This window comes from Danio rerio, chromosome 23 (genome assembly GCF_049306965.1).
Source record: "Danio rerio strain Tuebingen ecotype United States chromosome 23, GRCz12tu, whole genome shotgun sequence".
NCBI classification, from domain to species: Eukaryota; Metazoa; Chordata; class Actinopteri; order Cypriniformes; family Danionidae; genus Danio; species Danio rerio.
The window spans coordinates 40,583,484-40,595,001 of record NC_133198.1 but is presented as its reverse complement, the minus strand read 5'-3'; the positions used below and the strand labels follow the sequence as shown (position 1 = coordinate 40,595,001).

Genomic DNA, 11,518 nt, shown 5'->3' with positions numbered 1-11,518 from the left:
TTCATTTTTGGTCTTAGTTCACAGTGTAACTACGTACAAAAGAGTCAAGCTTTCAAATAGACAAATAATTGAAACTCTTTGGTCATTTTTGAGTGAGATGCTAATGGCCTAATCTGATTCAATGCATTCAATGCTAAGCTAAGCTAAACGTGCTTCTGCCAGACCTGGAAATAGGCTGAATGGATTAAAAAAAAATGTAATCTCATCTTATTTAACTTTATGTTAATGGTAAAATGAGCCTATATAAAAACTCACTTTGGTTATGAAGCGTTTGGAAACACTCAGGGCTTAAGTTGTGCCAGAGCACGCCGGATCCAGCACCTCGGAAATCTGATCCAGCACCTCATTTTACCATTCCCCTTCCTCAATCTGCATCTCTAGTCTAGCGAAGTGCTATGCAGGTAAACCTCACTCCTCTGACCTTACAAGATGATCCAGCGACACGCCATGGTCTTTAGTCTCCTTGTTAGAGCAACCGACTCCCATAAAAAGAATCGCTGGTTCGATTCCAGCTCAGACCAGATTGGGTGCAGTAGGACCGGTGGATTACATTTGGGGTCTTGTCCAAATGGGAGTGAAGTATAAGGGACTGTGTAACAGAGGCCAGCTAGCAAAGTGCAATGTGAATAAATCTCACTCCTCCGACCTCAAAAGGTGCTCTAGCGACAGACAATTTAGAAGCCATGGTCTTTAGCCTCCTTGCTAGAACAACCGACTCCCATACAAAAAATTGCCAGTTCGATCCCAGCTGAGATCAGGTTGGGTGCAGTAGGACTAATGGGTTACAATGGTAACAGCGGTAAAGCCGTCCACATGGAGGTAGGTGGTCAGCGTGAACAGAAACAGAAGCTGTTGGCGGCATCATACCACCCTGCAGCATTAATTTTAAAGACGAAATGCAGCCTTATGCACCTATGGCTACATAATTTGCGCTCTCCAGAAATGTGTACAGGGGTAGGTTTTCACAATGAGCCTGTGTTGGCCATTGTTGTGTATATTTGTTTGTCCTTGCCTTTAATCTACACACTCCCCTAAACGATGTACCGTATGTGAATGACATTATCATTTTCAAAGACTTTTGTTTTCGAATGTTTACATGGAAAGTGATGGCGGTATTTTCAAAATCTTGCACTTAGAAGTTTTCACATTTTAGTGTTTTCAGCTTTCTAAAATAACGATTCCCGTTTCCATTGTCACCTAAATGCACTCAAAAAATTATTTTTGCTGCTTGCTTAAACTACTTATTTAAAACGAGATGAATCAACACAATTCTTGAGCTTTTTTGGGGAGACAACTTATGTTCAATCCATTTAAATATGTTTAAAAAATTATGATTAAGTTAATCGATTAATGTCGGGACAAACTAAGGATTTGTGTGGAACCCAGCATTTTTTTTACAGTGTGGCTCCTATAAAATGGACAATGAGACCAGATTCAGACTTCGATCGAATGTCATGCGCTGCTTTTAGAGGGAAATAAAGACTTTATCTTGTCACTTAAAAGATCTTAGAATAACTAGATAAGGGAAATTGGATACTGCAACAACTTTCCACAACAATCACTAGCAAAGCTTTTCGTTTTTGTTGCATTCACGGGATCATCTTGCGCTAATCTGCTCTGGTAAGTAAATCTGGCACATAGTGTTCAATCTAGTGTTCAAATCTGTCCTATTGTGCTGATGTTTAACTCATGATTGGATGCATTAAGTTCGGCCATCCACTCATCCACACTAACATGATTCCTGGAAGAAGTGGTTGAAATCCTGACAGATTAAACTTTTAAAGGCCATATCAGCTGATAATAAATACTGCATGCCCTACTTCAACAACTCTCAAATTACTCAATTAGAGAGATGTGCTTCGGTTTAAGGGAGTGTCCTTCATGCAGTGACGGAGATGAGGATTACATAAAGAGACGTCTCTATTGTGAGATTCATAACTTGAACTCATCACAGCAGATTTTGAAAGCCCATATCGCATGACACTTTCAGCTATTGTGTGTTATAAGGAGCATCTCAAAGGGAAATCTGGCTTTGTTGTTGTTGTTGTTGTGCAGATTTTCACACTGAAGGATTCAGTTCGGACTAACAATAGTCTCAAGATTGCAACTTTCAGGGGAATCTGGCTTTGTTGTGAAATAGAAGGAACATGTCGTGTGAAGTTGACATGCGTCCGAAAATAAAACAGCTTTTTTTTAAATAATCAAAAATAAATAGTTATATATTAGTGCAATATGGCTGTATATATCACTGGTGGGAGCCATGTGCTTCCCACCAGTGATGATATTCAGCCATATCATACTGCTACGAGTGTGATATTGTGTTTATACAACAGTTTGGCCGCATAATGGTGTGTATAAAAAAGAAAATCAAACATGAAGAGTCTAAAATCCTTTTTATATGAGGAACTACTTTCTTCCGCCATTCATTCATATCTGCAGCTGATGTCAGAAGAGCAGAAATTGCTGCTACTTTACAAACGTCACTGTAGAGCTAGTTTTTGAATGATTTTCTACCATAATATCTAAATTAATGACAAAACGGGTGATTTTGCTCATATTTTAAGATTATAAGGCTGAACGGCATGAAATGCCATCAGTCTACAGAGATTTCTCTGTTGCAATCGCAAAAATGAACCCTGAAAAAGCTAAAGCAATGGAAACACTACCAGATTACTGTTGTGTTTGTGATAAGAAAAAATGGTACCACATGGAGGCATTCCTTCTTTCTTTTACTGACATAGTCTGCAGTAATGAAAACAGGAGACTCATTAAAAACAAAAATATAGCCAAACGAAAATTAACTCAGGGTTGTACAAAGAGTGGCCAACACAAAATACACACATTTCTGATATGCGAGTTCCATCTCACACGCAATACACTACAATTACTATGGTATAAATACAGCAATACAACAAAAAAATACAAAAGATTGACTTAGAAAGTCATTTACCTGTTTAATAATGATTGAATCAGCTGTAGTATGAAATTACGCTGAGTTTTTTTCCCCTAAGGGCTTATTATGCTGTATCTCCGAAATTATATACTTAGAAAATAAGCACTATCTTTATAAATAAACTGCATAGTTGCAATCTAAATAACTACAATCGTGCCTAAAAAGCCTCAAAAGTACATTATGTTGTCCAACAACAGCAATATTTCGTCAGCTTAGAATCATAAGGTACTATCTGAAATTGTCAAAATTGAGTTATTGACATTCTTATTAAATGACAACTAATTTACAATATATGAGTTGTTTACTTTTTATTTAAAAACAAATGTTACACATACTGTTTGCTATAAGGAATGCAAAAACTTTAAAGCTTTTTAAATACACAAAGGTGAAAAGGCTATACAAGTTCTGATATTGCAGAATATCGCATGGCTATCGGCCAATCAGATTCGAGAACCAGACAGAACTTTTGAGTATGTATGTATGTGTGTATGTATAGCAGGGGTGTCCAAAGTCAGTCCTGAAGAGCCGGTGTCCTGCTGATCTTAGCTCCAACTTGCTTCAACACACCTGCCTGGAAGTTTCTAGTATACCTAATAAAAGCTTGATTAGCTTGTTCAGGTGTCTTTAATTAGGGTTGGAGCTAAACTCTCTAGGACACCAGCCCTACAGGACCGAGTGTGTACACCCCTGATGTATATACATATACGGTGGGCTCATTTGCAATTTCAAAAGGCATGGCTTTGAAACACAGTCCCTCCCCTGCCGTCCAAAGCTAATATGCTAACCGATTATCATTTTGGCAGATCACAGTGTACACAGTGTTTAAAACTATTGATTCATTAATAAAAGTGTCAGCTCATAGTGCTATAAATAAATCGTCTTAATAACGAGCCTTTAGTTGTTTCAGCGTCACGTCGATACGAAACTTAAGCCCCGACCAATTGTTGCACATGCAAACCCGGGAAAATTGAAACCTGTGGTCCCGCCCACAAACAGTAGCAAAGAAAAAGAGGAGGACAAACGCTGTAGCAGACGCCGGTTGAATTAAGTCATGAAGATGCTGTGCTCTGCTGGATATTATTGAAAGTGTGAGGAAAAATATGTGTTATTTTCTCTACCCAAAAATGAAACTGTGAAGAGTCAGTGGTTGAGTTTTTTTTGTTTTTTTTTGCAAAAATACCTTAGCATTATAGCCCAGCCTTGTGCAGTTCGAGGATAAGTTCCGAAATAAATAACAAAATGGGTGGGTGGCTGGAGATGGGTCTGAAATACTGGAGACTCCAGGAAAAACAGGAGTGTTGGCAGGTATGCTCACACATACAGTCTGACTACTTGAATATTGTTGATAAACCATGGTGGGCATTTCACTCTGTCTCACGCTGATTGCTTTCGACCAATCGCAACAGGCTGTCATCGGTCCAATCAGTGCAGATTAGCTTCGCGCTAAGGAGGGGTTTGGGAACAAATGAATCGCTGAATGAATCATATGGGAGTCGCTGGGATAATTAGGTAAAGTAAATGCAGATTATAAGACCATGAAAGTGTTTTTTGACCTTGCATGGATATTAGACTATTGTTGGAGACCCTTACAACCAAAATATGACCCTTTTAGTGTATAATAGGGGCTCTTTAATATGTTTAGTCAGTTTGACTGATGTAAGTTGAGGTGAACAGAAAACACAATTTGATTCAACAAAAAAATTATAGTAGTAAGATTTGTTTTTTTTCAGTGTAACAAAGCGGATCCATAAGGTACAAATGTGTAAAGGTAAATCCACAGTAACAGCATACCTTTATTTCTGAGAGTGTAAACAGAAGGAGATAGAATGAACAAACAATCAAGCAACTATAATTTTAAATGATTTAGTTTAACACTAAATTGTGTATATATGAGAATGTATGAAGCAAGTGCGAATAAGTCTGCACACTCTAAAAAAAATCCAAACCTAAATCAAAAGGCACAAGCGTGATAAAGTGACAAGCTATTTACTGGAAAAAAGATTGTTGCATTGACTGGTCAAAAAGGAAATTATGTAAATGTTTGCCTTTTATCCAATGACACTTCCCTATATCACTTCATCTTGATATTTGAGAGTGTTCAGACTTTCTTTCTCAGCTGCTTCATTCTTTGGGATGTTTTGGTCTACGCACCTGTTGGATTGTTTTGAAGGTGTGGTGAGTCTTTGGTTGCTTTTATGAGGATTTATGCCACCAAACCACAAGAGGGCATTTAAACCACATCCATTAGAATAAAGTCATCGGGGAGCTTAAAAGCCAGACAGAATGTGCTGCTGCTTTGGCAGGAATACATATGAACCTTTTGTCTGTCTGTCTTCTCTGGCCAGTTGCCTGCGCTGTCCTCAGGCTGATGGGATGCCGCTCGACTGCTGGACGGGACAAAATATTCTGCCTCCAGCTCAGCGTGACATTGCGAGCTGCCTCGTGTTGTTGGAAGCAGCTTTAATAAAAAATAATAAATCAGACACAATTCTGAAGTGAGGATGCATGCAAAAATGAACAGACAAGGCATGGATTTAAAAATAGGATTATATATGGGATAATGTATCCTTTGTGTGTGCTGACCAATAGTATTTTTTTTAACCCGATCAAATGGATAAAGAAGAAAAATTGCCTAAATGACAAAGAAAAGCAAATTATTTTTGAATGTGCATTTAAAAGTATTTACTAAATTTTTTTTATTGTTTGATAAGATTTTAAAACATGAATTAAAGTTTTAAATTTGTATATTTATTTGTACATTTAGTTTTTTTTAATCTATTGTTTAATTAAATTACATTTAAAAAGATGAATTAAACCACTAATTTATTTAAAAGGTGATTTATTATTTAATGTATATTTTCATTATTTGATTAAATCGATGTATTTAATCATGAATTTAATAAGTTATAAAAGTGTCTATTTATTTATACATTTAAAAAAATCCAATGCACTGTTTTATTGCTTTAATAAATGGCATTAAAAACATGAAATAAATAGACAAATTTATAAAACACATCCTGTTGAAATATGATTTATATACATATATATGCTGCAATTACTAAATTCATCATTTGACAATTCATTTTTTGTAAGCGTCACTCTTTTTTAAGTGTTTTAAGTGTTTGTTTAAGTGTTCTCCAAAGACTATAGATCAGGAGTTGGGAACCTTTTTTCAGCAAAGAGCTATTTCAGATTTTTTTTTGCAAATGCATTTTTTAAAGCCATTGGGGTACAGTTGAAGTCAGAATTATTAGCCCCCCTGACGTATAAGCCCCCGTTTATGCATACATTCATTTTCTTGTCGGCTTAGTCCCTTTATTAATCCGGGGTCGTCACAGCGGAATGAACCGCCAACTTATCCAGCAAGTTTTTACGCAGCGGACGCCCTTCCAGCCACAACCCATCTCTGGGAAACACCATACACACATTCACACACACACTCATACACCAAGGACAATTCACCTGTACCGCATGTCTTTGGACTGTGGGGGAAACCGGAGCACCCGGAGGAAACCCACGCGAACGCAGGGAGAACATGCAAACTCCACACAGAAATGCCAACTTAGCTGAGGCTCGAACCAGCGACCCAGCGACCTTCTTGCTGTGAGGCAACAGCACTACCTACTGCGCCACTGCTACGCCTTGGGCAAATAATTTTGACCTTAAAATGGTTTCTAAAAATTAAAAACTGCTTTTATTCTAGCCAAAATAAAACAAATAAGACTTTCTCCAGAAGAAAAGTATTATAAGACATTCTATGAAAAATGCTTCCTTGCTTTGTTAAACATAATTTTGAAAATATGTAAAAAAGAAAAATTTCAACTGTGACTGTATATACACAATATATAATTGTTTAAAACTGTAAAGTTTGTTATAATTGTTTTAAAATCTAAAATATTATTGAAGTGAGACAGCTGGAAAGTCAAATATTTTTGTTCAAAGAGCCATCAATTAGAATTTCTAAAGGATAGCTTTGGGCAAAGTTATTTTATTTTTAAATAAATACTTTCTTAACCTGAGCAGTTCAACTAGCTTCTATTTCTACTGTAAGTTCAGTTCTAAGTTTACCATCCGACATACGCACACACGCACACGCACACGCACGCACGCACGCACGCACGCACACACACACACACACACACACACTCAATTAAACAAGGTTGAAGGAAAAAAAAAAAACTTTTTAACATTTCCCTTTGCCCAAAAATGGACACTTATAAGAAATGAATGGGAAATACTAAAATCAAAGCTTTTCAAACTTTTTTGTTCAATAATAGACAATACATATAGCACATTGCCAATCAATCATACTGTAAACCTAAATGAAGATCTGAGTTTACCCAACATGCTCAATGTGTCAAACACTCTGACCCAAACACACGCACAAACAACCAACCACCAGTCTTGCCCCTGCAGTCAAATAGTGGCATTGAAAGTTTGGATATTTTGATAGATTTTGCCAAGATGAGCCAACAGATGTCCCCAAAGTCGCCACATTTATAGGTTTCAGTTGCTCTGGAATGACTGCAGTAATATTTTGGACCTGAAGTAAAAGAAATATTATCTATAACATAAAAAAGCATATTTTTACATTATCACCCAACTAAAAATTGGGCTAAATCATTTTTTAAAGTTTATTTTATTTAAATTTTGTTTTTTTAAATGATTTGTACGTTTACAGGTAGATAAATACATTCTAAAATACCCAAACAATACATGAATTGCTAGATTTGCATTTTTTCAAAGCCAGTGATATGACACTTGTCGTAAAAAATATTTAAATTGGGTTCACACTTGAGAACTTGCCAAAAAATGCCAAAAAATGTCCGCTAGGCAAATTTTACCACTGCAATAAAAGGTTTACTTAAAGGTTCAAATGTAACAACATTGGAATAAAGCATTGCATTCGTTTAGGAACGTGACTGTGGCTCCAGGAGACACTTAGGAGCCTTAATGTAGCTTCATTCTGCTTCACTCATCCGTACAACGTCATGTTACACTCTTTTAAACACTTGCTTCGATTAAGTACTCTTGCCACTAGGCTGAATATGACCTGAATTTTTTGCATATACAGACAACATAGCTTACTGCTTATCGTGCACACAAGTGGATTCATAGTCCTCTAGGAAATGGAAAAAGCACTCGACTCCCTTTGAAAGCCTTATGGCATTTGTGAAGCTATTGTGATTTATAGTGCATGCTCTCACAGAAAGAATGGGTCAAGATGAGTGGCCTAAATAGCTTTTTTTTTTTTTTTTTGGACATTGCTAAAAAGTCATATCTGTAAAAAGAAATGTGATTAATTGTATTAATTGTGAGTTTATAGCATGCTTAAAATACATTTAGCAATGTATTTGTTAAAACTGTACTGGAACATAACTAATATTTGTGAATTAAAATGTCACTTTAAGTCTGCATGAAGCAGAAGTTGTTGACTATTATTTCAGTGTGTTAATTTACTTCCAACTGAACTAGACTATTGAGTAAGGGGCAGGGCTTTCTTTTATTTCCTCATAGCAAAGTAAAGCTGCGGTCACACTTGACTTTTCTCCCAATAGACTTCCATTTATACGCATGCGGATGCGTCAGACCGGAAACGTAGGGTCATGCGTCAAATTTCGTAGGTTGCTGCAGTGCAAAGTTCAAGCTTGGTGAACTCTGACCTGCGAAATCGCATCACTTGACTGTGTGAGACTAATCGAGGATCAAAACATGACCTCTCTGAACAGAAATTTAGACATGGAGCAATTGCTCATTTTTTAAATCCCTAATAAGCTTGTTTAATCCCGTTCCTTTTTGCAGCGCCGCATGACAGCATAGCGCATGCTCAAACTCTAATGTGACCGCAGCTTAATAGTAAGCAAAATTAAACTTACTTTTGTAGAGAGGTAAGCATGATCAAACACCCAATGAGGGGGGGAGCATGTTCAGAGCCCAGCGGCTAGTCAGCAGGCCAATCAGAAATAATAAATAACACCTGTTTATTCTAGTGATTGGGCCGGAGAGACACTCTTCTTAAAAATGCGGTCACACTTGACTTTTCTTCCAACAGACTTCCATTCATAAGCACGCGAATGCGTCAGACCGGAAACGCAGGGTCATGCGTTTGGTTTCGCAGTTTGCTGCAGTGCAAAGTTCAAGCTTGGTAAACTCTGACCTTTTTTTATATATATATATTTTAGCAATCATCCTAAATTAAATGTCATTTAAAAGCTTGAATATAAAATTATTGAACAAAAATGAATGGTTTGGTATGAATGTCTTAGTTATGGAAGCATACGAGTAGCAAAGTTCATTTTGAAATGCAAAATGGCAACGCAATATGCAAACAGGCATTGTACTACTTATTTAAATGTGCATTTTACAAGACGTGTAAAGTTTGGTGCAAAATGAAAATGAAATTTAAATTTTCATTTGCAATTTCACAGTTTTAATATATAAATTACATACAGTAAAGCGCGAAATTATCCACTGTAAAAAATGCGGGGTTCCACACAATTCCTTCATGTTGCTTCAACACAAACCGATTAAAATAACTCAATTGTTTTTACACACTTAAGTGAATTAAGCATAAAACAATTAAGTTGTCTCAACAGAAACCTTTAGAATCGTGTTGATTTAGTTCATTTTAAATATGTAGTTCAAGAGTTAGCTGATGATTTATAAAAGCTTGTTTGGCATGCTGTCCCGCGAGAGATCGGTGGATCTCAGAACTCCCCTGCTGCGGTACCTAAGGGAACACAAGGGGTTAGACAAATGCTTGATTGTTAAGTATGTTGAATGTCTTTGGATGTTGGGAGGAAACCGGAGAACTCGGGGAAAATCCAAACGGACACTGGGAGAACATACAAACTCCCCACAGAAACACCCACTGGTCCTGTGGAACCAGGGCCGGCAGTGTTCTTGCTCTGGGGCTCACAGTGCAAACCACTGGGCCCAATCAGAGGTAAAGGAGAAGAATAGGGGAGGAGGGGGTTTCTTCCAAACAAAGGTAAAGTGAACTTAAAACTGTGGTTATTTATGGTAGCTTAGGGCTCATATGATTGGAAGATAGTGATTAGCAAATGCGAGACCGGCCGTGATAAATCATAAGCACTTGATCCTCCCGAAATTAGTTTATGAATAAACTTCACTTTGAACAAGCAGCAGTTTTTTTTTGAGTGTACCTCTGGTGTATAATATAATTTGGGGCTTGATTGTACCTATTGCTTTAAAAGTTTCAAAGTTAAACTGAAAATGCAATACCCAAATTTGCATTTATAAATAAATACATTGGCATTTTACATATTGTATTGCAGTTTTGCATATAACATTTCAAAAGGAATTTTGCTACTGATATGCTTCCATAGTATATAAGTTTTTGAGTCTTCAGCATTTCTGTCTCTTTGTACAGCCATGAAAAGGGAAAATGTATTTTTATTTTGAATGAACTATCCTATTAAAGCTGTTCTTTCAAAACAAAATAGATTAAAAGGATGCAACCCAGGCTCATTCTGAAAATGTACCCCTATATACATTTCGGGAGAGTGCCAAATACATACCAGGAGGTAGGTTTTGTGCAGTTTTTGTTTTCGCAGATTCCACCAGAGGCCGCTGTGTATGCTTTTTAATACCTCCAAATTTCTCTCGCAAGTGCCATTAGCGCCTGCTCTTCTCATGTAAATCCACCAGAGGCTGCTGTCGACTGACTGACTGATCGATTGTCCCGCCCACCCACTTCCCTAAACCCAACCAACAGTTTTCAAAAGCAATCCAGATAAAAAGAAAAAGTCCTTGCAGCAGCCTGATTTTTACCACGTTTTCAGATCTCACCACATTCTCAACCTGTTATTTATTTGCTTTTTATTTAATTTAATTTTTTGACTTTTGTTTTTGTCTTTCCTGAATTTTAAAACCGTTCTTCTCCGGACTCGAACCCCATCATCAGGGTCAACTCCGCTCCACGTAACGAATCCGCTGACATTCCGCAGCAAGCTACTGAACAAAGGGGTAACAGTGGAAAAGCCGTCAATATGGAGCTGAGCGGTCAGCTGATAATCGCAAAAAGAAACGTCAAACCGCTCAATATCGTTCATTTAACAGACAAAATGCAACCATACATAGCTCTGGCTACATAATTCACGATCTTCAAAGATGTATATAGGGCTACGTTTTCAGAATGAGTCTGGGTTGAAGGGACATGAGCTGGTACACTAAAATAAATGATTAATTGGATTTAATAAATTCTTTTAAGGTAAGTGCTTGTAAAAAAATTATATTGGCTGAATTTTAACAAACAAATACTATTGAGTAATGCCCAAGTGGTTTGCAACCACTTACCTTAAAAAAAACTACATTACTAATCCAATGAATAATTTTTTTCAGCGTACTCTTGTGAAATTACCTAGCAGGTAAATTCAACACAAACCAAGCCTGCTGCGGCTAATGAGTCCCATCAGTCAACGCTCTGTAAAACAAAGTCTTTGCTCCCGATGAATGATGCAATGATTGCTCTAACAGCTTCAGATGTACCCGGCCACTTAGTGTTAGAAGCACGCGTTTGAAAATGACGGCATCTATTTTTCA

The 11,518-nt window shown here is 37.1% G+C and overlaps 1 long non-coding RNA gene across 1 annotated transcript in view; it reads right to left on the bottom strand.

Moving 5' to 3' along the window:
- Positions 1-11,518, bottom strand: part of LOC101884801 (uncharacterized) — a 177,623-nt gene that overhangs the window by 19,688 nt on the left and 146,417 nt on the right. Inside the window, exon 4 of the long non-coding RNA XR_223757.5 lies at positions 5,105-5,411. This is a non-coding gene — a long non-coding RNA (uncharacterized lncRNA). The remainder of the gene's footprint in view (positions 1-5,104; positions 5,412-11,518) is intronic.